This window comes from Tasmannia lanceolata, unplaced genomic scaffold (assembly GCF_043159265.1).
Source record: "Tasmannia lanceolata isolate RefF3 unplaced genomic scaffold, GAP_Taslan_0.1 ptg000015l, whole genome shotgun sequence".
Taxonomy (NCBI): Eukaryota; Viridiplantae; Streptophyta; class Magnoliopsida; order Canellales; family Winteraceae; genus Tasmannia; species Tasmannia lanceolata.
Window position 1 is genome coordinate 1,034,519 of NW_027518692.1, and position 27,086 is coordinate 1,061,604.

The following is a 27,086-nucleotide window of genomic DNA, read 5'->3' on the forward strand; positions in this document are numbered from 1 at the left end:
TCTTCTTCAACGTCGTCGAACCGCATGTTGGATGGCATGTTAGGGTTTTGAGTGGGTCGAGGGTTTCGAGACATTGTTCAAGGATTTTCAAGGAAAATCAAGGAAGGATGGAGGAAACCACAAGAGGGTGAAGGAAATCTATGGTTTAATGATCAACTCAACAAAACCCCACAAAATCTAATGGATTTGGAGTTAAATCCACGGATTTTTAGCTAGAAGAGAAGAAAATCAAGAAAAGAGCAAGGAAATGAGGAGGTTTCAAGAGTTTTGACAAGTTTTCCCCCAAACTTTGAAGTTTGAAACAAAAAAATAAGGAGAAGCAAAGATATCAAGGTGGAGAGATGATAATTTAGGCAAGAGAGAGGTGTGTTAGGGTTTAGAAGTAGAGAAAATCAGTTTTTGAGGTGAATCCTACAAGAATGGAATGGGGTTTTAGGCAAGGAGTAGATGACTAGGGTTGAGAGGAAAAGAGAGTGAAAGAGATGAGAAGATAAAGCCCTACACAGAGGTTAAATGCACGTCCTAAAAACAAAATACCAAAAAAAAAAAATGCATCCCCTTTTTTTTTTAAAAATCTGTTTGAGTCCAGACGTCTGGATGAGTCCATCAACTCATAAGTAGGAATTTGAGTGGGGTTGATTTTTTTGGTATTTTTCCTTACTCATATTGCTTAAAACACACTATTTTTTGTTTGGATATTGATTTTGAGTTAGTTTGAAAATTTTGAAAAATGTGTGTTTTTGAAAACCTTTTTAAGTGTTGAAAGTCAAGTGAAATTGCATGAAATGAGATTGACACCATGATGAGTGAGTTTGCAGAGTTTGACGATGTTCGCAACTCACAAATAATCTTTTTGACATGTTGGGATAATAAGATTAGATCCAAGTGACAAAATTCTCATTTTGGGTGCATGGATGGATTTTCGAGTGTTTTTGACCAAAAGTGAGATTTTTGGGAATCCATTGAGTTGGATATGTCAGAATCATTTCATAGGCTTCATGGGCTCACAAAGATCATATAACATTAAGTCATAACAAACAAACAAGACAAATGCAGGCAAATTTGATCTCAAAGCCCCCCTTTTTTTTTTCATTTATAACTACTTAGTCAATTCTTTCACTTGATCTCCACTCCAAATGTTCAAGGCACTTCTTATATCATACATCCTCTCTTCACTTAGAGGTTTTGTGAAGATATCGGCAAGTTGGACTTCAGTGTTGATGTATTTCAAGCATATATCCCCCTTAAGTGTATGATCTCTAATGAAATGGTGCCTTATTTCAATATGTTTTGTTCTTGAATGTTGTATAGGATTTTTTGTTAAGTTGATAGCACTAGTATTATCACATAAGATGGGAATATTATGCAATTTAATGCCATAGTCCATCAATGTGTTCTTCATCCAAAGGACTTGAGCATAACAAGCCCCTGCAACCACATATTCAGCTTCAGTTGTGGAGGTGGCTACGGAGTTTTGTTTCTTACTAAACCATGAGACAAGAGATTTTCCAAGAAACTGGCAAGTCCCACTAGTGCTCTTTCTATCAATCCTACACCCAGCAAAGTCGGCATCCGAAAACCCAGTGAGGTTGAATTCACTAGTCCTTTCATACCACAAGCCAAGACTTTGGGTGCCTTTAAGATATTTGAAGATTTTTTTTACTGCAGATAGGTGAGACTCCTTTGGAGCAGACTGAAACCTTGCACATAAACAGACACTAAACATAATGTCTGGCCTACTGGCAGTCAAGTAGAGGAGACTACCTATCATACCCCTATACATCTTCTCATCCACAACTTTTCCAAATTCATCCTTATCTAGTTTACATGTGACACTCATGGGTGTTCTCATGATCTTGCAATTATCCATTCCAAATTTTTTGATAAGTTCTTTCGTGTATTTTTCTTGATGTACAAATATGCCATTCTTAAGTTGTTTAATTTGCAAGCCAAGAAAGTAGTTTAGTTCACCCATCATGCTCATTTCAAATTCATTTTTCATTAAGTTTGCAAACTCATCACACGAAGATCCAAATATAGTATCATCCACATAGATTTGCACAATTAAAATGTCTTCATTTTTTCTTTTAATAAATAATGTTTTATCTACTTTACCCATTTCAAATCCTTTCTCAACAAGGAATGTACTTAGCCTCTCATACCAAGCCCTAGGGGCTTGCTTTAAACCATATAATGCCTTATCTAGCTTGAATACATGGTATGGATGCTTGTAGTCTTCAAAGCCAGGGGGCTGCTCAACATACACTTCCTCATTTATGTAGCCATTTAAGAAAGCACTTTTGACATCCATTTGAAATAGTTTGAATCCTTTATGACTTGCATATGCCAAGAGCATCCTAATGGCTTCTAATCGGGCCACAGGAGCAAAAGTTTCTTCATAATCAATGCCCTTCTCCTGATTGTACCCTTGGGCTACTAGTCTAGCTTTATTTCTAGTGATAGTTCCGTGTTCATCAAGTTTGTTTCTATAGACCCATCTTGTTCCTATGACAGGGTGATCACTAGGTCTAGGCACTAATTTCCAAACTTTATTTCTCTCAAATTGGTCAAGCTCTTCTTGCATTGCCATCATCCAAAATTCATCCTTTTCAGCTTCATTGATGGACTTTGGTTCAATCTCAAATAAGAATGCCACATTAGCACTAATATTTCTATAGTATGATCTTGTTCTAACAGGTTGTGAGGCATCTCCTAAGATTTGAGTTTCAGGGTGATTGGCTAAGATTCTCTTTTCCTTAGGTAGGTCCACAATTTGTTCTTCCTCTTCCCTTGATTCATTATCTATGACTTGTTCTCTAGGAGGATTAGAGGATATTTCTACTTGATTTACAATAGGCTCATCTTCATGCAACATCTCTATTTGGGATGGCTCTCTTTCATCAAATGTTACATGGACGGACTCCTCAACAATCAAGGTCCTTCTATTAAATACTCTATATGCTTTACTATGTGTTGAGTATCCTACAAATATCCCCTCATCTGTCTTAGGGTCAAATTTATGCAAATTATCCTTGATATTAAGAATGAAACATTTACAACCAAACACTCTAAGGTAATCAAGATTGGGTTTTCTACCTTTCCACATTTTATAGGGAGTCTTTTTAGTTGAGGGCCTCAAATAGACTTTATTCATAATATGACATGCAGTGTTTACGGCTTCGGCCCAAAAATATCTAGGGATGTTACTTTCATTTAACATTGTTCTAGCCATTTCTTGAATAGTTCTATTTCTTCTTTCGGCTACTCCATTTTGTTGAGGTGTTCTGTGTGCAGAAAAGTTATGATAGATTCCATTCTTAGCACAGTATTGTTCAAAATGACAATTCTCAAATTCAGTGCCATGATCACTTCTAATTTGTGCAATTGCAATACCTAGTTCATTTTGTATTCTATTGGCTAATTTAAAAAACATATCAAAAGATTCATCTTTATGAGCAAGAAATAACACCCAAGTATATCTAGTGAAATCATCTATAATCACATATACATATCTTCTTCCACCAAGGCTACTAGTTTTCATTGGTCCGAAGAGATCCATATGTAATAGCTCAAGTGGATAAGAAGTGGAGACAATGTTCTTAGGTGTGAAAGATGTTTTGATTTGTTTACCCATTTGACATGCTTTACAAATGTGATCTTTGACATATTTGATTTTGGGTAAACCAATCACGACATCTCTAGATGATATTTTAGAAATTAGTTCCATGCTAGCATGACCTAATCTTCTATGCCATAGCCATGAGTTTTCACCAATGGCGGAAAGACATTTTACATTTTGAGCTTTTAGGTCATCTAAGCTTATGGTGTACACATTTCCATTCCTATTTCCTTTAAATTGGATTTCACCATTCAATTTATTCTCAATTATGCATGTATCATGTTCAAATATAACTCTATGTCCACTATCACATAGTTGACTAATGCTAATCAAGTTATGTGACAAACCATCAACAAGTAAAACATCGTGGATAGGGGATTTAGAGTTACCTATGATTTCTTGACCTATGACTTTCCCTTTCTTATCATCTCCAAAGGTAACTAATCCACCATCCTTGATAGAGAGAGACTCAAAATGAGATAAGTTTCCGGTCATATGTCTTGAGCATCCACTATCAAGGTAGCACTTGTCTTGCTTGGTTTGGCTCCTCAAGCAGACCTCATTGTCATTTGTAGAGGCCATGAAACACACATTGCAACTTTCTCCTTCCGGTTCATCTTCGGATTCTTCACTCATCTCACGTTCATTCCATGTTGCCGCCATTCCTTTCTTCTTTTCTCTTCTCTTGAAGTTCTCATTTTGTGGAGGCACTTTGTTGAGTGGGCAATCTGGCCTCAAGTGTCCAACCTTCTTGCATTTAAAGCATCTCGGTTGTCCTTCATTTTCTTCTTTCTTTTTGAAGGGTCGATGAGCTTTTCTCACATTCTTGTTTCTCTTCAAGAATTTGTTGAACTTTCTAGTCATCAAGGCGATCTCCTCATTATCTCCTTCGCTTTCTTCTTCGGTACCTGAGTCAACATTCAAAGCAAGTCCTTTTCCCTTTTTGTTTTCGCTTTGGTTCTCATTTGTTTTAAATATCATCTCATGTGTAGTGAGTGATCCTATCAATTCTTCTTGACTTAGTATTGATAAATCTTTAGATTCCGTTATAGCCGTTGATTTTGCTTCCCAAGTCTTTTTAGGTAGTGACCTAAGGACTTTTGCTACTAGTTCTTTGTTTGAAAATTGTTTTCCAAGTCCTTTTAGCCCATTTGTCAAGTTTGAAAACCTAGTATACATTTCCGCTATAGTCTCATTAGGTTGCATTTCAAAGAGTTCATATTCCCTAAACATGTAGTTTAATTTTGATTCTTTTACTTGATTTGTTCCCTCATGTGTTATCTCTAGAAGATCCCATATTTCCTTAGCCGTTTGAAGGTTTGTTACCCTATTAAATTCCTCCGGTGACAAAGCACAAATCAGGGCATTCATAGCCTTAGCATTTACGTTTGAAGCTTGTTGTTCACCTTCGGTCCATTCTTCTAGATCTTTGGTAGGTTCTACATATCCACTTTGAACACTCTTCCAAATTTGAAAATCTTGTTGTAAAAATACTTTCATTCTAGCTTTCCAGTATCCATAGTTAGTTCCATTGAAATATGGTGGTCTAGTGGTTGATTGTCCTTCTTGTTGTTGAGGGAAGGTTGCCATAATTAGTGATCTTTTACTCTAACCGGTTAAGGCAATCCTAGAGTTCTAGCTCTGATACCAAATGAAATCCCAGTTGGGCAACCAAGAGGGGGGTGAATTGGTTGGGTATTAAAATTTCTACTCTTTTAATATTTCTTTTCAAAAGATTACTAACACTTGTTAATTACTCTTTGGTTAATAAAGGTTAGCAAAAATAAAAGTAGAGGAATGAACAACCACAAAGCAAATAAGAAAAGGGGAAGAGTAATAGAAGAGATACCACACTAAGATTTATAGTGGTTCGGTCTTATAACTCCAAGACCTACTCCACTCTTCCCAAGTTTGTGTCCTTGAGGGAATCCACTAAAAGTATGATTCTTGGTACAACAAAGAAGGCTCCACGTCTTCAACACTTGCCCACGAAGATGGCTCCGCGTCTCCAAGACCTTCTCCGAACACTTGCAATCTTGTTTTAAAGATGGTCTCCATTTGACCTATTTTTGAATAGTCCCCTTGAGTCCGGTGGTTGAATGAGCATGCTTATCCTTCCTTGTACATCCTTGTTCTTTGGTCTTTAATTTGACTTAGCTCTTAATGACTCCATCTTGATGTTGATTGCTCTTCTCTAAGGTTCAACTTGATTTGTCTTTGTCCTTCTTGGTTGACGGATCTTCACTATGCCTTTGATCACTATGTTCTACCTTGTTGTCGATCTTGGTAATCTAAGTTTTCTGTATGAGCTTATCATGGTAGAATCATTAGTACCAACCTACTTCGATCAATGTGGGTTTGTTGTCATCAAAACAATGAGTAGTGCCACACATGGGAACCCTTGGGCTAACAGAGAGAAAAATGATGAATTTGGATTATTTTTTTTGGATCCTTCCCAGGATTGTTTGCTTGATTTTTATACAAAAAGCTAGGGTTAAGAGAGAAATAGTAGTTTCCAATGTGAAAGCTCTCATTTTTGGCTTGTTTCCAATTTTCCCCTCTTGCTTTCTTTCTTTCTTGTTTCCAAATTGGATTTGATTCCAATCTTAATTTCTTGTCAATCAAGACATGCTATTCTCATTCCACCTCGCTTCTTTGGAAGAAAACATTTTTAAGCAATCATTCCTCTTTTCCTTCTTTTCATTTTTTGTTCTTTTTATTTTTCTTTTAACAAATATGATGTCACCATTGTGACATCATCAAGGTTGGGTGCTCAACTCATGTGGGTCAGCCATGTGGGGCGCCCACCATGGTGGTCGACCCATATGGGTGAACCCACATGAGCTCCATCTTTGCGGGCTTTAGCCCAATGGGCCATTTCACACGGGTTTCGGGTTTTTCCGTAAAAATTCAATAAAATCTTTCTAAATTCAATATTCTATATATGGACCCAACCCATTTGACATTTATGGTGCATCCCTCACACATGATAGAACCATCATTTTTGGGAAAATAATTTTTCGGACCAAAATGCCCCTATTTGACAATTACACATTCAAATGTGACCAAAATAACCTTAAATTAGTTCACCCCTAAAGGGAAAAGTTAAAAATGGAAAGTCTTTGTGATCAAACTTCAAAAATAGAAACTTTTAAAGTTGGGTCCTTTTGACGAGCAATATCAAACAGGATCATTTAGTACCCCCTGAAAATACCCAAAATGCCCTTCACACATAAAATTTCCAAGTCAAGCGAAACCTCTGAGAAATTCTAAATTTAGCAGGTTTTCCAAAATTCAGGAAATCATTCATAATCTCTCAGACATATTTCGGGGATCAAAAAATTACACAGGAAAAGACCAAATTACCCCAAGGTGCTAGAATTTGGCGAGACTAGGGAAAACCCTGAGAAATTCCAAAAATAGCAGATTTTTGAAAATTTATGAACGGACTCAAGATTTCTTAGACACAACTTAGTGACCAAATATGATATATTGAAAATGTCTAAAATACCCACTAAGTTCAAGACTAAGAGAAAATCGTGAGAGATCTAAATTTAGCAGGTTTTCCAAATCTTACGAAATTACTCCTAATCCATCAGCCGTACCCTCAAGATGGTTTTGGATATATGAGAAATGATTGAAATATCCATAAGATGATGAAAATGTGGAAGCCCCATGAGTTTCTAAAAATAGCAGCTTTTTCAAAATTTGTAAAATCACTCCAATTTTCTCAAATATAACTCAGGGGTCAGACGAGACACATCGGGAATGACCAAAATACCCCTGTAGTGTAAAAATGGGCAAAAATGAGGGAAACCGTGAAAATTCTAAAAATAGCAGGTATTTTTTCATTTGCTTGGAAACTTAAACTTTCATCTTTTAGAGGTCAAAGGAACCCCCTGGAGACCTTCAAGATCGCGAATCAACTTCAAAACTCCCATAATGAAATGAAATCTACCCTAAAATGCATGGATGCCTAATCTAATGCTGAATACGGATTCAAAACTCGATGATACTACCGAATCTTTTACTTTTTAAAGCGTAGCAAAATGGGGGTGTCTACACAAGGCCCAGCTTTCTGAGAGGTTGGGGGCATCGCCTTCCAATTCTAAAGGTAAAGAACTCATGCACCATACAGCTACTTCTGCGGCACCTGTCCAGCCAATGTTCATCGATGTCTCCGATAAAACAGAAGAGGAGCTGCAAAAAGAGCAGTACAACGAAGATCATAGTAAACCTTCTCAGTCAGTGCTCGATAAGTCGATTATGGAGAAGTTGGACAGTCTCACCAAGCAGGTTCAAGATATTCAGTCTCAGGATCAGGGGGGCTTCAATCCGAGTGACCTCACATTATTCCCTGAAATCCGTCTCCCGGCAAATTTTCAAATGCCAGACTTTGACAAGTACGACGGAGTTGGTTGTCCTGTCACCCACTTACATATGTTTACCATCATGTGTCAGCCTCAAGGCTTATCTCATGAGCAGATGGCTCAACTATTTCCTGTTTCACTTACTAAAGTTGTTAAGAGATGGTTCATGGTCCTAGACAAAACTCGTTTTAGGACATGGAAGGACATTGGTGAATAATTCATTAAGCAGTTCAAATACGATGATGGGACAGAAATCACTAGAAAAGATTTGGAGAGAACCAAGCAAGACTCAAATGAATCTTTTCTAACCTTCGTAAAAAGATGGAGGAAACTGGCAGCCCAGATGATGGAGCCCCCTTCTGAAGAGGAGCAGGTTCAAATAATCATGAAAAATATTTCCCCCCAACTCCAGTATCACATGTCATTGCAATATTATCCAGACTTCAAACACTTCATCATGGCAGGCACCCAGATCGAGGAGGCTATGGCTCAAGGTATATTCAACCGTAGCAACCCAAACACCAGAGATTTCAAAAAGTCCCCTAGTGTGCAAAGTATGATCATTATCGTGCAGCCAATGGGGTCTAGGATAGAGAATATAGCCAACTTGGAGAATAAGAAAAGTAGGGGTCTATCACGGAGAGAATGCGACCCTTGGGATGAATGGACTTTGAAGAGATGCCCCTAGTCTTAAAGGATTGGAGTTATAGGGGTTTAAAGATAAACTTTGGTGAGATGCCCCTAGTCCGAATAGCATGAAATTTTGAAGATGAGCACAGAGAAGATGCTCCTAGTCTAAAGGGAAGATGAAATCCTAAGTTAGGGCTATGAGATGAGTCCTTGAAAGGGAACCCTAATCTAAAGGATATCAACCCACGATCAATGAATCGTTGATCAATGTGTGGGACCCTATCCCGCGAGAGGGGTGGGGTGCGAGCCGCCACACTCTCTCTTGGTCTCTCGTACCCACGTGATTGGCTTGTGCATTTTTATTATTGATTTTAATTCATCTTTTATGTGAACTTGGGATCACTAAGGCAATCCGAATTCCACACAAAAGAGAGTGACAGAGTCGCCACCTAGATGTGGGATCTAGGACCCATAATTAACCAGAAATCTAGACTCGTTACCTGGTTACAAGAATGGAAGGTATGGGGAGTTATCCACCACATGCACCATTCCTGCCCGATAATCGGTCTACAATTCCAAAAGTTAACTCTTTTAAATTTATTTTAAATGGCTCATTCAAGTCTTTGTTAATGTGTGAACTATGTGACATGCATCCTATGATCTAATTTCAATGTAGATCCTAAATGTCTATCTTGATTTCTTAATTTGTTTGAATTCAATCTAAGTGAAAGTTCTCCTAAAATTCTAATTTCATGAAAAAATCCTAAGTGATTTAATTAAGCATTTACAAGAAAATTAATAAATAAAACCCCACAATTTATTGTGGAGCCGACTCGCGGTTGGTATGCCATCAGACATCCAAGCTGCCTACGTACCCAAGCCTCACTGGGATCAGAGTCAACGTAGTTCGGTGCACCTAAGCTAAGCTACTTATGCCTAACTCCACTAAGACACTGATCTAGACTGGATTGACTGTTTCAACAGTTTTAAGAGAAGTTATTTAATTCAAGTTGAAGATTTTATTATCCTAGGATTTCATCTAATATGCTATATGATCCTATCTAAGTGCAAGTTGTCCCTTAGACTAATGCAGGTTAACCTACATCCTAGGTAACTAGGCTTGTCCTAGGGAAAATTTGGGTGACTAGTGTAACTAGACCTATGGCACGGTTGCTATCCATAGCAAACGTCCGTGATGAGGCTGGACTCCTAACTCTAGGACTCCTAACTCTAGGACTCCCTAAAACCTAAGACTCCCTAAGACCTAGGACACGACCAGACATAAGTGTTCCTAAGTTGGGCTCTAATGGTTCTTATATCGGAAACCATAATCCAATGGTTCCGAAAGACATGAGATAAATTGATTCAAGTTCTTGAAGTTAATTAATTTCAGATTTCAAGGATTTTCGGTTTCTGGACATTTAAGGAATACCAAAGGTTCTAGGGTTCTCCAATTTCGGCCTCGAATGGCATCCAAGGAAGGGAATCGTGCGCTCTTTCCTTGTGTAATTTAATACTTAGGTTATAGCACCTTATTGCCTGGCATATCTCAGGATTTCCGTGGACAGTATCCTCGGAGCCAATAACATGCTATAGCTAAAATATTCAAATTGTCAAAGATCGGTTGCAATTGGGATACGATTATGGATGCACTGGCCATTTTACCAGGGAAATCTAAAGATCCTAAGATTTCTGTTTCAATGGATTAAATAATTAATATGTAACAAAAATTTAAGGTTCCTTAGAAATTTTGATAATGATTTTTAATTAATTTCAATTTTGAGTGGATTTTATCAATTTTAAACCGCTTGAGTGATTTTACAAGTGAATTTATTGCAAACGAATTCGAAATGGATTGAAATTTCTACAGCAGCAAAATGGGAATGTATGTAGCTTACTGGAAAAGTTTTACAGATTTTTACATTAAGCTCCTATTTAATTTTGATTTAACAATAATATGACCAGATTGTTAAAATAACAAAGAAACTACTAGAAATAGAAATCTAAATTCATTTAAATTTCTACAAAAATAAGATATGGGTAAACATAGCATGCTGTGAGATTTTCATGAATTTTAAAAATCATTTACTACCAATTTCGGATTTTTCAATTTTAAGACCAGATTATGGATTTACACTACAACCCTTAGGAAACAAAATCCAAATCACTTGAAAATTTTACACTAGAAAGAAATATGAAATATAAGACTACGGTTAAAATTTCCAGAATTTTAATTGTGATCTGATATCAGTAAAAATTCTCACAAAGTCTGATAATTTTCAAAGAAAACATTAAATAATATATCAAACAAAATCCATTAATTTTGGTATCAGTATCATATTATTTTTCCCCGAAATTTCATTAATTTTGGAATCTGTTTAGTATATATTTTATTTTTCTTCGTCAAAAAGATGTTTTTGAAGAGTTTTCTATTTTTAAAACACGATTTTCGAGAAAATTACGACTCCGAAAAATGTCCTTTAACCTTGTTCTGAAGTGATGAACACAAGAAAAATTTGAAATTCCACAAAACAAATCATCCTGAGATAGCTATTTTTTCAACTTTTGTAATTTCTCAGCCATTATTTTAAATGAAATTCCACTCTTCACTCAAATTTTCAAAATCCTTTGATTCAATGTCCGATCTAATCCGATGGTTATTTTAGTCTATTTAAATAAATCAGTGTATTAAATTTCGGGACGAATCGAAATTTAAACACTCATGTAGATCATGATTTTGAGCACACACATATAATATCGAATTAAATTCAATTAAATGCTAAAAGCCCTGCAAAAATATATAAAGAATACCAAATAATCCTGGAAAAATCTGAGAATAGTGCACCTACCTGTGATGGAGATCCTCGCCGAATCCAAAAGCCGAAAATTCCAAAAAATCTCGCCGACGCTCGATCCTGCGTCCTTTCTTCCCTTTCTTTCTTTGCTCTTTTTTTATTTCCACCACGTTGATCACGCTCCTTGTCTTTAGGGTGCGTAGATCCGAGGTATACGCTTTGTCGCACCATTTTTTATGATGAAGAAGACCCAAAGAACACTCCAATAATTCTTGATTGTATGATGCCTTGGAGAAGAAGAAGGAATTCAAGAATTCCTTTTTTGAAGAACACTTGAGAGAGAGATCACACTTCAAGGGAGAAAAGAAAAAAAATTTCTTGGGAGGAGAGAGAAAATGGAAGAATTTGGATTTTTTCCCCCTTTTCTGGATTGTTTGCTTTGATTTTTATATAAAACAAAAGTTAGGGTTAAGAAAGAAATAGCAATTTCCAATGTGAGAGCTCCCTTTTTGGCTTGTTTCCAATTTTCCCCTCTTGCTTTCTTCCTTTCTTGTTTCCAAATTAGATTTGATTCCAATCTTAATTTCTTGTCAATCAAGACATGTTATTCTCATTCCACATTGCTTCTTTGGAAGAAAACCTTTTTAAACAATCATTCCTCTTTTCCTTCTTTCCTTCTTTTCATTTTTTATTCTTTTTATTTTTCTTTTAACAAATATGATGTCACCATTGTGACATCATCAAGGTGAGTGCTCAACTCATGTGGGTCAACCATGTGGGCCGCCCACCATGGTGGTTGACCCATATGGGTGAACCCACATGAGCTCCATCTTTGCGGGCTTTAGCCCAATGGGCCTTTTCACACGGGTTTCGGGTTTTTCCGTAAAAAATCAATAAAATCTTTCTAAATTCAACATTCTATATATGGACCCAACCCATTTGACATTTATGGTGCATCCCTCACACATGATCGGACCATCTTTTTTGGGAAATAACTTTTTGGACCAAAATGCCCCTACTTAACTGTTAGACATCCAAATGCGACCAAAATACCCTTAGATTGGTTCACCCCTAAAGGAAAAAATTAAAAATGAAAAGTCTTTGTGGTCAAACTTCAAAAATAGAAACTTTTAAAATTGGGTCCTTTCGGTGAGCAATATTAAACAGAATCATTTGGTATCCCCTGAAAATACCCAAAATGCCCTCAACACTTAAAATTTCCAAATTAAGCGAAATTCCTGAGAAATTCTAAATTTAGCAGGTTTTTCAAAATTCAAAAAATCATTCATAATCTCTCAGACATATTTCGGGGATCAAAAGAATTACACAGGAAAAGACCAAATTACCCCAAGGTGCTAGAATTTTGGCGAGACTAGGGAAAACCCTGAGAAATTCTAAAAATAGCAGATTTTCGAAAATTTATGAATGAACTCAAGATTTCTTAGACACAACTTAGGGACCAAATATGATATGTTTGGAAATGTCTAAAATACCCCCGAAGTGCAAGACTAAGAGAAAATCTTGAGAGATCTAAATTTAGCAGGTTTCCCAAAGCTTACGAAATTACTCATAATCCATCAGCCGTACCCTCGAGATGGTTTTGGACATATGAGAAATGATTGAAATATCCATAAGATGATGAAAATGTGGAAGCCCCATGAGTTTCTAAAAATAGCAGCTTTTTCAAAATTTGTAAAATCACTCAAGATTTCTCAAATATAACTCGGGGGTCAAACGAGACACATCGGGAATGACCAAAATACCTCTGCAGTGCAAAATAGGCAAAAATGAGGGAAACCCTGAAAATTCTAAAAATAGCAGGTTTTCTCATTTGCTTGAAAACTTGAACTTTCATCTTTCAGAGGCCAAAGGAACCCCCTAGAGAACTTTAGGATTGCGAATCAACTTCAAAGCTCTCATAATGAAATGAAATCTACCCTAAAATGCATGAATGCCTAATCTAATGCTGAATACGGATATAAAAATTGATGATACTACCGAATCTTTTGCTTTTTAAAGCCTAGCAAAATGGGGGTGTCTACAGATGCCCCTCTTTGGTAGAGATGACGTAGTCATCGAACACCAAAGCAAAAGTGACAGTGTCATTTTGCGTAGCTTTGATCGACAAAAGATTCTCTAGACACAATGCAACCTACCATAATGCAAGACCCTAGATGAAATCCTAGAATTTGAACATATATCAAAATCATTTACTCTAAACACCATGAGATGGCAGTTTAGAATAACAGAGAATCAGATTTATTCTTGGTGCAAAAATCTTGCAATCTAGAACAAAAGATGATTATGATGCGGCGCCATTTTCGAACGGGTAATGAAGGAATGGGATACCATTTTCAAACGGATTTTTGGAGGAAAAAAGGAATACCGTTTTTGAACGGTTTCCGAGGAAATGAGACGCCATTCTCAAATGGTCTTAGAGAGAATAATGGATGACTTTCGAAAGATTTTTAATGAAAACGAAGCATCATTTTTGAATGAGCTCAGACATATTTATATGGATTCAAAGGACACTAGATATCATTTCGAATGGATTCAACAAGAATGAGGCCTCGTATTTGTACAGGCCCACAAGGAATGAGATATCAGAATGAGACACCGACTTTGTATGGTTTCCCAAAGAATGAACAACCATATTTTTATGGAACCCAAAGAAGAATAAGAGACTATTTTTGAATAGACTAAGGAAGAATGAGATATCATATTTGTACGGTGCTCAAGAGAGTAAGAGACCATTTTTGAATGGACCTGGAGAAAATGAATCAACGCATTTATACGAATTCCACGAAAATGAGACATCACATTTATATGATGTCCAAAGATAACTCAGAGATAATGGAACATCGTATTTATACGAATGCCAAGGAAAATGAGACACCATATTCATATGATACTTAAAGATAACTCAGAGATAATGGAATATCGTATTTATACGAATTCTAAGGAAAAGAGACATCATATTCGTATAATGTTTAAAGAGAAAAGACCACTTTCAAATGGACTCATGGATAATGAAATGACGTATTTATACGGATTTCCAGAAAACGAGACACCATATTCATATGATGCTCAAAGATAACTCAGGGACAATGGAATATCGTATTTATACGAATTCCAGGAAATGAGACATCACATTTATATGATGTTCAAAGAGAAAAGACCATTTTCAAATGGACTCAGGGAGAATGAAATGACGTATTTATACGAATTTCCAGAAAACGAGACACCATATTCATATGATGCTCAAAGATAACTCAGGGACAATGGAATATCGCATTTATACGAATTCCAAGGAATGAGACATCACATTTATATGATGTTCAAAGAGAAAAGACCATTTTCAAATAGACTCAAGGAGAATGAAATGACGTACTTATACGGATTTCTAGAAAACGAGACACCATATTCATATGATGCTCAAGGATAACTCAGGGACAATGGAATATCGCATTTATACGAATTCCAAGGAATGAGACATCACATTTATATGATGTTCAAAGAGAAAAGACCATTTTCAAATGGACTCAGACAATGAGGCACCGTTCACAAACGGCCTCAAGGAGGATATGAGACCATTCACAAATGGACTCGAGAAATGAGGCACCGTTCACAAACGGGCTCAAGGAGGACATGAGACCATTCACAAATGTACTCGAGGAAAAGAGACACCGTTCACAAACGGGTTCAAGGAGAAGACGAGACTATTCACAAATGGACTCGAGAAAAGAGGCACCGTTCCCAAACGGGCTCAAAGAAACGAGATAGCTTTGATTGATGAATTCAACAACGAAGAATTTAGAGATTTTTCATGAACTTGAATTTGACGTAAGATTGGATTTGATGAATTTTTGATTTTTTGAACTCAATGAAATCGGGGATATTATAGATCGGGCCCGACAAAGATATTGGAAACTAGGACTTTGACGAATGATGAAACGGCAAACCTTAGGAACGAAGAACCATTACTAACAAGAATGGATTAGGAACACTTTTATGAAACTTCAACAAGATTTTTCTCAAAGAGACTGCTGGTCTTGTCTTCTGGGGATTTTGATAACTGAAACCTTGAACAAGATATTTGAAATTGGTAATCTAGAACAATGGCTCTCTTGGATATAATTATGGAAAAGTAGGATTTGCCTCTTGACAGGTGTTTAGATAAATATTTCTTGACCAGGATAGTATTTAACTAACTGGAAGGAGATTCTGAATTTTAATGGTTCATCTTTCTGAGAAATTGGCTCAACCACCATTGCATCTGAGGCTCTTCCAAGCTTAAGGTGCCTTCCTGGGGTATGATCTTTTTACGGAAGCTGGGCTTTCTGATGTTTCTAGTTCTGAATTTTTCTGAGTTGATCTTCTTTGAAATGAGGCTGCTTGACTAGATTACCGAGCTCTTTCATACGATCGCAGGGAGCTGTCGAGGCCGGGCCTCCTTCACCAAGATAGCTGCATCATATGGACATAAGAACGACGATTGACTCTTTCTAAAGAGAAAACTTAGATAAAAGGCACTACTCAAAGGATTGAGCAGCCCTGAAGGAGTGAACATAGAATGACAAAGATTGACTAACTACACTGACAGACACAGTAATGCTTCTGACTTAGTTAACGTTTTATTTGGTAAGTCTATCCTTTCAAGGAATGTTTTTTTCAATTGGTACACACTGGACTTTTTCCTTAAAACAGTAATGCCTCAAGGATTTAATTACGATCCCTAAGATTGCTTAGCTTCAATGCCCCCAGTTTTGAGGATGCCACTTGAATTTGCCTGAACTCCAGTTGATCTTCAGTCTTGATACCGGCTGTAGCCTTCTTATAATGATTCTCTTACCGCGACCAAGTCACCTCCTCGGGGTTTTTAACTTGGCGGACCGTGTTAGCCTTAACTTTTGCCTGAACCACCTTTCTAGGTTTTTGATCCAGCAGGCCATCCCCTTAGCTTTTGCCTAAGCCTGCCCTTTCGGGTTTTCAACTTAGCAGGGGAATGATCTTAAATTTTGCCTAGACCGCCCTTTCAGGTTTTCTGTCTAGCAGATCTTCAAACTCCGTTCTTTTCTTATTCATCATCATTTTTTTTGTTACTTATTGTGTCTCGGGACCTAGATCATTAGTTCTGAACACGGGAAGGACTTTATAGGTAAGATAGGGCTTTTCAAAGAATGGCTTAAGGCTCGACAAAGATTTCAACCGAACCTGTGAACAGGTTGCCTACGTATCCCAGGGTAGGAATCAGGTCGTGCGTAGTTCAGGGCGAATGCCCCTAGTTTGAAGATAGATTGTTTGAAGGTTAATTGATTTTTCTTTTTTTTCTCTTTCTGGAATAATTGACTTCTCTTCTTTTGGAACTTGTCCCTCTTTTTTTTTTTGAATCGACCGAACTCGGTTCAACCGAGCTGCCTACGTACCCCAGTGTAGGGATCAGGTCTCGCGTAGTTCGGGGCGAATGCCCCTAGTTTGATGGGTTTTCAAGAAAATTTCATTCAGGCTCAAAGGTTTTGCAAACCGGTATTCTTTTGACGTTGGGTTTTGATTTTGGGATTTATTCGGCCGAAGGAGGCCTTCCGATGTTCAGATTGGGAATCGATCTAGGTTATTAGAGTCCCTCTGGTACTTATTATTTATTTATTATTTTTTCTCTTTTTTTTTCACGGAGTTTGACGGCATTTCCAGGTAAGAGATAATGGATCTTCTTCTTTCAAGTTTCTAATATGTGCTTTCGACTTTCATAGAGCGAAACTTGTTCTTTGACATCCTCCATCTATAGATTTGTAACTCTTGATATCTGATGATCACTTTTCAATGCTTGCTCTTGAACTTCTTATCTCGAATTTGTTGGTTTCATGTTATGAATTTGAGATCCAAGGTCATTGATTGGAAATATGAAAGTTGTTTCCACTCTATGCCCCTTGTATATGTCTTCTCACTTTCTTCATTCTCTTTGAGCTTTCTATCTATATCTTGCCCCTGGTATCGGTTGTAGCTTTTCTAGACAATCTTCTTATTCTTGAAATAAGTTTATCAATTCTTCACACTCTTCAGAGGGTAAAGTACTTTTAATCGGCATTCACTGAATCAAAGTTTCAGTGCCAATGTTTACGACTTCAATTTCATCTTTGAAAGGCTGGGACTGGCGCTCCTCCTCTTGTTCAAGTAATCACTGTACAACATGGTTTTGCATAGGATTATCAACAATATTTGGCACTTGCTGAAATGGTAGCTTGCGCTCATTGATCAACTTCTGGATCACATGCCTCAAAGTTATACACTGATCAGTGCTATGCCCCGATCCTCGATGAAAATCGCAGTGCTCTTCCGCCCTCCATGTCCTGGGGAGCGGATTAGGAGGTTCCTTAATGCGAGGTAAATAGATATCGCCGGATTCCAATCCTTGCTGTAGTATGACAGATGGTGGAAACAAGAGAGGGGTGAATTCCCTATTGGGCTTTTGCTGAGCTGCAATCCCTGATTGATTATATTTGAATACCATAGGGTTCTGTAGCTCGTTGATATTTTTTGAAGTACAATTGCCCCCGCTATAAGCCCCATGTGTTGTGGCCACTTTAATTTCCTGACCTATGGAGACCGGGCTCAATGTATTTCGACCCATCATTGTGCATTGCTGGTTGCGATTATCGTGAGACTTTCTCTTCATTTGCTCAACCCACGGTTTGCGGTCATCGGGAAAGGATGGAGCTTCGCCGCTTGACAAAAAGTTTTGAGGGTCGAGGAGCCCCATGTCTATAAGGTCTTGAATATCATATTTCAAGCTGAGGCATTCATCAGTTGCATGACCATGACGTAAATGATAATCACAAAATTCTTTCATTTGGAAGGTCCCGGGACTGGGAAGAGGATTAGGAACAGGCTCTGATCCCAATAGTGTTATCATTCTTCCTTGAGCAACCATTTCAAAGCATCAGGTCGCGAGATCGGCAAGTCAGTGAATTCTCTTTTAGGAGTTTCAGATGGCGGCTCTTGGTCATATTCAAGAATTAAGGGCCCAACAGAATCCTGCTGGTACTGAGAGACAGAGTTTCTGGTAACAACATCCTGGACTTTGGTATTTTTGTCAGCGAAGTGCTCCGAACTTTGGGACTGACAATACCAGGTTTGCATTTGTTGCTTCATCTGATGAACTTCTTCTGTTAGCGCAGCCATTTGTCTAAAGAGATTCACAATTAGCTCTTCCGAACCCATAACCATGGAGAGGCCCGGATTTTTGCCCTTGGAAACAACAGTGGTTGGACCAAATTTCTCAGTAAGCTGAGCTTTGATGAATTGATTTTCTTCCTTCAATTCCTTCACCTGTTGGACGAGCTGGGTCATGGCTTCCATGATGTAAGAGAGTTGTGAATTTTTCATAGAGACTGCCATGAGTATGGAAGGAGAGGATTGGAGATGCTTCCAAAGAAAATGGGGAATTAGCTTCTTCACTGACCACGAATAGATTCAAAACCAAAAGCTTTCCTGGATTTTCAGCTGTGAACAGTCCTGACATGGAAACAATAAGAACGGTATATGAGCTTGACATTCAAGGAGTGTCCATTCTCAATGACTAAAAAGAAGATTACACATTTAAGCAAGTAATTGGGACAATAGAATGAATCCTAAAGGATCAAGACATGACAATGATGACAGATTCGTATAGGGGAATGCCCCTAGTTCAAGGATTATGAGAGTGAACTCTGAAGGACTTAGCAAAATATTCTTGAAAAAGGTTGCCCTTAGAGTAAGAAAAGACTAAAGATACAAGCATGATCAGATCATCAAGATTGCACAATCAAATGATCGGGACACAATTTCTGCCAATTGAGAAAGGGAAGAAAGATATAATCTAATCACACAAGAGGCGTATGATAGACAGACGATCAAAAGATTAGATGAGATTACATAAGATTACTTTCAACGAAGAGATCATGAATGACTAATCCTATGAGATCTTAGGAAAGATGGGATTTATATCCTAACCCCAAAGGAAATTTTTTTTAATCTTCGTACATTTTATCAGTGCTACCTGAAGGCATCAAACCCTAATCCTAATCTAGCGGAGTGGAGAGAGGATCTCGACTCATGACTTTGTTTGTGTACCTAGAACCGATCGCAGCCATTGGAAGATGGACTACGGCTTAATCTAGACATAAGTGGGTAAGATATCCTAAACTAGGCTCACACACGTGATGCACATGTGTTCGTATACTACATGCATGTGTGGGTTAATCTAGGGGTAAGGCCAAGAGTTCCCTTAGCGCGAATCTATGTTCGATATACTGTACCAGTGTCCGGCGTATCAGTACGTGAACAAGATATCCGTTTACGCATCATAAGGTGCTAGGCTAAGGGTGGAATGCTTCTCTAGCACAGAGGCACCAGGTGATGAAATCCCAGTCAACCATGCTAGATAACACTCCGGGTTCCTAAAATAGGACGTGTGTGCATGTGAGATGCAAGGGTTTAGATGCAAGTGATATTAGTGTGTGCAATAAGTTTGCGCAATCTATGATGCCTTCAGGTTTTGTTAGATTAAGTTGGAGTAAAATGTGATGAGAAAATAAAACAAGACAAACAAACTAATCTAGCAAACATAAAAGAGATAGAGTTTTTATGAGCCAATTAAAATAAATTCAAATGAATTATCTTTTGAAATTTTAATGAAGTTAGGTGGTCCCCAGCAGAGTCGCCAAACTGTGGGACCCGATCCCGCGAGAGGGGTGGGGCGCGAGCCGCCACACTCTCTCTTGGTCTCTCGTACCCACGCGATTGGCGTGTGCATTTTTATTATTGATTTTAATTCATCTTTTATGTGAACTTGGGATCACTAAGGCAATCTGAATTCCACACAAAAGAGAATGACAGAGTCGCCACCGAGATGTGGGATCTAAGACCCATAATTAACCAGAAATCTAGACTCGTTACCTAGTTACAAGAATGGAAGGTATGGGGAGTTATCCACCACATGCACCATTCCTGCCCGATAATCGGTCTTCAATTCCAAAAGTTAACTCTTTTAAATTTATTTTAGATGGCTCATTCAACTCTTTGTTAATGTGCGAACTATGTGACATGCATCCTATGATCTAATTTCAATGTAGATCCTAAATGTGTATCTTGATTTCTTAATTTGTTTGAATTCAATCTAAGTGAAAGTTCTCCTAAAATTCTAATTTCATGAAAAAATCCTAAGTGATTTAATTAAGCATTTACAAGAAAATTAATACACAAAACCCCACAATTTGTTGTGGAGCCGACTCGCGGTTGGTATGCCATCAGACATCCAAGCTGCCTACGTACCCAAGCCTCACTGGGATTAGAGTCGACGTAGTTCGGTGCACCTAAGCTAAGCTACTTATGCCTAACTCAACTAAGACACCGATCTAGACTGGATTGACTGTTTCAACAGTTTTAAGAGAAGTTATTTAATTCAAGTTGAAGATTTTATTATCATAGGATTTCATCTAAGATGCTATATGATCCTATCTAAGTGCAAGTTGTCCCTTAGACTAATGCAGGTTAACCTACATCCTAGGTAACTAGGCTTGTCCTAGGGAAAATTTGTAACAACCCGGATTCTCAGGCTAAATTTTGAGGCAATTCTGAGCCTAGCTCTTTATAAAACAGAGTAAACGAGCCCCAAAAATCCGGATTGCTACGCCTCTCAAAAAAATAAAAGAGGCACAAAACACATTCATTCTTTCATACAGCGGAAGTCTTAGTTAAAAACAAATCATTTATTTAATGAAATAGAGACAAAAATAAGGGAAGAGAATTTTATTCCAATACTTTCAATAATAACTCCACAAATTTGCCAAATTAATATCCATGCCCCAAAGGACTTTGGAAAGAAAACTAAAAGAAATAAATAACTGCCTAAACTATGCCATCTCTCCCCATCCCATTGCCTAGGTCATCTCATCAGCAAATGCTCCTTCGTTTTGATCGATTTGCTGGTTTTCTGGATTTTCGCCATTAAAGTCTGTTGAAAAGTTTTAAAGGTCAGGATGCAAGAATAACGGTTATGCAGAGTAATAAAACTTAACTTAGGCAATTGAAGATGTAAAGATATAATCATCTCATATTAGAGGCATATCAAAGAAATTTAGCATATCAAGAAAGACATGGTATTTGGTGCAACAATAAGCAACAATATAGAGGTTTTTCTAATAACACCTTTGAATTTGCAAAATAGGACTCCTTGTTAAATATGATTGTTCATTAGAGACTATTGCTCTAGTCATTAGAATCTAAGGTTCTAAAATCGTTTAGAGACTATGCTCTTCCCTTTCCTTCCCCATTAATTTCTATACACAATGATACCCATGTAGAATTATAACCTTCAAACTGTTTTTGTACGAGGATACCTTTCGCACTGTTTTTGTACGAGGAGTTCACGTAGTTCTTTTGACCTTCTCGCCCCTTTTTGGGTACGAGGGAAATGGTATCAAGGGTATAAGAAACTATGGCCTTTAAATCATCTCCATCATAGGGTTGTGGGTTTTCAATGAAAGCCATGAATTGGATTCAAGAATCAAGAAACAAAAACATAAGAGGTTTTATCTAAATTTTCAAGAACTCTAGTTATAGTGTAGATTACAAAACATAATCCGAAATCTTGCCTTTGCCTTTGAATGGATTGGTTTGATTGATGTGATTGATTACTTGAATGGGGAGAATTGAATGAAGCTTGATGGATCTTGGAGTTGAAAGCCCTTCCTTCTTCTCCCTTTCCTTGAATTCTCCTTTTCTTATTCTCCTTAGGTTTTAGGGTTTTGATTTATGAAGAACATTAGGTTAAGATAGTGTATATATATGGTCATGAATCTTTCTAGGGTTTGTTTGGGTGTTAACTTACCAAAAAAGGATGGAAATCGGCACTTCATAGAGAGTTTGGAAACTCTCGGATTCTCAATCCGCGACGTTCTCGGAGTTCCGAGAATTCTCGGAGTTCCGAGAAATGCTCTCGGAGTTCCGAGAACCGGATTCCAAAACTACTGTCCGATTTCTCGGAATTCCGAGGTTATTTTCTCGGAGTTCCGAGATCTCTCCAGTAGTTCTCGGAGTTCCGAGAATTATTCTCGGAATTCCGAGGTTTTTTTTTTTTTTTTTTTTTTTTTTTTTTTTTGAGGGTTGTTACAAAATTTGGGTGACTAGTGTAACTAGACCTATGGCACGGTTGCTATCCATAGCAAATGTCCGTGATGAGGCTGGACTCCTAACTCTAGGACTCCCTAAAACCTAAGACTCCCTAAGACCTAGGACACGACCAGACATAAGTGTTCCTAAGTTGGGCTCTAATGGTTCTTATATCGGAAACTATAATCCAATGGTTCCGAAAGACATGAGATAAATTGATTCAAGTTCTTGAAGTTAATTAATTTCAGATTTCAAGGATTTTCGGTTTCTGGACATTTAAGAAATACCAAAGGTTCTAGGGTTCTCCAATTTCGGCCTCGAATGGCATCCAAGGAAGGGAATCGTGCGCTCTTTCCTTGTGTAATTTAATACTTAGGTTATAGCACCTTATTGCCTGGCATATCTCAGGATTTCCGTGGACAGTAACCTCGGAGCCAATAACATGCTATAGCTAAAATATTCAAATTATCAAAGATCGGTTGCAATTGGGATACGATTATGGATGCACTGGCCATTTTACCAGGAAAATCTAAAGATCCTAAGATATTTGTTTCAATGGATTAAAGAATTAATATGTAACAAAAATTTAAGGTTCTTTAGAAATTTTGATAATGATTTTTAATTAATTTCAATTTTGAGTGGATTTTGTCAATTTTAAACCGCATGAGTGATTTTACAAGTGAATTTATTGCAAAAGAATTCGAAATGGATTGAAATTTCTACAGCAGTAAGATGGGAATGTATGTAGCTTACTAGAAAAGTTTTACAAATTTTTACATTAAGCTCCTATTTAATTTTGATTTAACAATAATATGACAAGATTGTTAAAATAACACAGAAACTACTAGAAATAGAAATCTAAATTCATTGAAATTTCTACAACAATAAGATATGGGTAAAATTAGCATACTGTGAGATTTACATGAATTTTAAAAACCATTTACTACCAATTTCGGAATTTTTAATTTTAATACCAGATTATGGATTTACACAACAACCCTTAGGCAAAAAAATCCAAATCACTTGAAAAGTTTACAGAAGCAAGAAATATGAAATATAAGACTACTGCAAAAATTTTGAGAATTTTAATTGTGATCTGATGTCAGTAAAAATTCTCACAATATCTGATAATTTTCAAAGAAAACATTAAATAATATATAAACAAAAATCCAAAAATTCTCAAAACTTCATGGTAGAATGTATCAGTATCATATTATTTTTCCACGAAATTTCTTTAATTTTGAAATCTGTTTAGTATATATTTTATTTTTCTTCGTCAAAAAGATGTTTTTGAATAGTTTTCTATTTTTAAAACATGATTTTCGAGAAAATTACGACTCCGGAAAATGTCCTTTAACCTTGTTCTGATGTGATGAACACAAGAAAAATTTGAAATTCCACAAAACAAATCATCCTGAGATAGCTATTTTTTCAACTTTTGTAATTTCTCAGCCATTATTTGAAATGAAATTTCACTTTTCACTCAAATTTTCAAAATCCTTTGATTCAATGTCCGATCCGATCCGATGGTTATTTTAGTCTATTTAAATAGATCAGTGTATTAAATTTCGGGACGAATCGGAATTGAAACACTCATGTAGATCATGATTTTGAGCACACACATATAATATCGAATTAAATTCAATTAAATGCTAAAAACCATGCAAAAATATATAAAGAATACCAAATAATCTTGGAAAAATCTGAGAATAGTGCACCTACCTGTGATGGAGATCCTCGCCAAATCCAAAAGCCGAAAATTCCAAAAAATCTCGCCGACGCTCGATCCTGCGTCCTTTCTTCCCTTTCATTCTTTGCTCTTTTTATATCCCCAGCACGTTGATTGCGCTCCTTGTCTTTTGAGTGCGTAGATCCGAGGTATACGCTTTGTCGCACCATTTTTTATGATGAAGAAGACCCAAAGAACACTCCAATAATTCTTGATTGTATGATGCTTTGGAGAAGAAGAAGGAATTCAAGAATTCCTTTTTTGAAGAACACTTGAGAGAGAGATCACACTTCAAGGGAGAAAAGAAAAAAAAATTCTTGGGAGGAGAGAGAAAATGGACGAATTTGGATTTTTCCCCCTTTTCTGGATTGTTTGCTTTGATTTTTATATAAAAAAAAAGTTAGGGTTAAGAGAGAAATAACAATTTCCAATGTGAGAACTCCCTTTTTGGCTTGTTTGCAATTTTCCCCTCTTGCTTTCTTTCTTTCTTGTTTCCAAATTAGATTTTATTCCAATCTTAATTTCTTGTCAATCAAGACATGTTATTCTCATTCCACATTGCTTCTTTGGAAGAAAACCTTTTTAAACAATCATTCATCTTTTCCTTCTTTCCTTCTTTTCATTTTTTATTCTTTTTATTTTTCTTTTAACAAATATGATGTCACCATTGTGACATCATCAAGGTGGGTGCTCAACTCATGTGGGTCAACCATGTGGGCGTCCCACCATGGTGGTTGACCCATATGGGTGAACCCACATGAGCTCCATCTTTGCGGGCTTTAGCCCAATGGGCCATTTCACACGGGTTTCGGGTTTTTCCGTAAAAAATCAATAAAATCTTTCTAAATTCAACATTCTATATATGGACCCAACCCATTTGACATTTATGGTGCATCCCTCACACATGATCGGACCATCTTTTTGGGAAATAACTTTTCGGACCAAAATGCCCCTACTTGACTGTTAGACATCCAAATGCGACCAAAATACCCTTAGATTGGTTCACCCCTAAAGGGAAAAATTAAAAATGGAAAGTCTTTGTGGTCAAACTTCAAAAATAGAAACTTTTAAAATTGGGTCCTTTCGGTGAGCAATATTAAACAGAATCATTTGGTATCCCTTGAAAATACCCAAAATGCCCTCAACACTTAAAATTTCCAAATTAAGCGAAATTCCTGAGAAATTGTAAATTTAGCAGGTTTTCCAAAATTCAGGAAATCATTCATAATCTCTCAGACATATTTCGGGGATCAAAAGAATTACACAGGAAAAGACCAAATTACCCCAAGGTGCTAGAATTTTGGCGAGATTAGGGAAAACCCTGAGAAATTCTAAAAATAGCAGATTTTCAAAAATTTATGAACGAACTCAAGATTTCTTAGACACAACTTAGGGACCAAATATGATATGTTTGAAAATGTCTAAAATACCCCCGAAGTGCAAGACTAAGAGAAAATCTTGAGAGATCTAAATTTAGCAGGTTTCCCAAAGCTTACGAAATTACTCATAATCCATCAGCCGTACCTTCGAGATGGTTTTGGACATATGAGAAATGATTGAAATATCCATAAGATGATGAAAATGTGGAAGCCCCATGAGTTTCTAAAAATAGCAGCTTTTTCAAAATTTGTAAAATCACTCAAGATTTCTCAAATATAACTCGGGGGTCAAACGAGACACATCGAGAATGACCAAAATACCCCTGCAGTACAAAATAGGCAAAAATGAGGGAAACCCTGAAAATTTTAAAAATAGCAGGTTTTTTCATTTGCTTGGAAACTTGAACTTTCATCTTTCAAAGGCCAAAGGAACCCCCTAGAGACCTTCAGGATTGCGAATCAACTTCAAAACTCTCATAATGAAATGAAATCTACCCTAAAATTCATGGATGCCTAATCTAATGCTGAATACGGATATAAAAATTGATGATACTACCGAATCTTTTGCTTTTTAAAGCCTAGCAAAATGGGGGTGTCTACACAATGAGAGATGGGATTTCCTAGATCTAAGAGCAATAAGATTATTATCCCAACCTCAAAGGCATTTTCTTCTCGTGCTTTACTTGGAGAGTGCAATTCCTAACCCCTAATCTAGCGGAGCGGAGATAGGATATCGACTCATGACTGGTTCGTGCACTTAGAACCGATCGCAGTCATTGGAAGATGGACTAAGGCCTATTCTTGACACAAATGGGTAAGGCGTCCTAATCTAGAATTACACACGTGATGTACGTGTGTCCGTGCTATATGATTATGTAGCCAAGAGTTCCTTTAGCGCGAATCCATATTCGATATACTCTACCGGTGTCCAAGGTAGTAGTACATGAACCAACGGATCCGTTTACGCACCATACAGGTACTAGGCTGAGGGTGGAATGCTTCTCTAACACAGAGGCGCTGGGTCATGACCTTCCAGTCAACCATGCTAGATAACACTTCGGGTTTCTAAATAGGACGTATGTGAATGTGATATGCAAATGCAAGTGATGTAAGTGTGTGTAGTTTAGAGATTCACATATAATGCCCTCAAGTCCTTTAATTAATCTTTTAAAGGTTTTGGTAATGGATTATTCAAGTAAGCACACAACATTTTTGGTTCTTTTTTCTGTTTTTTGAATTTTTGAGTTTTTAAATTTTCTTTGTGTTTTGTTTCACATTTATCCCCTTTAATTATAACCTAAATGACTAAAGCTTTTAAAAGTTATAAAGTTAGGTAATCAATCCCCAGCAGAGTCGCCAATCTGTAGATCCCGCCAGGAGGGTGGTCCCATGAGGGTGTCTGTTTAGATGATGATA

The 27,086-nt window shown here is 37.1% G+C and overlaps 1 pseudogene; it reads left to right on the top strand.

The window, feature by feature from the left end:
- The first annotated feature begins 7,744 nt into the window (after nucleotides 1–7,744).
- The window catches only part of LOC143846384 (long chain acyl-CoA synthetase 9, chloroplastic pseudogene), a 38,829-nt pseudogene continuing 19,487 nt past the window's right edge, over nucleotides 7,745–27,086 (top strand).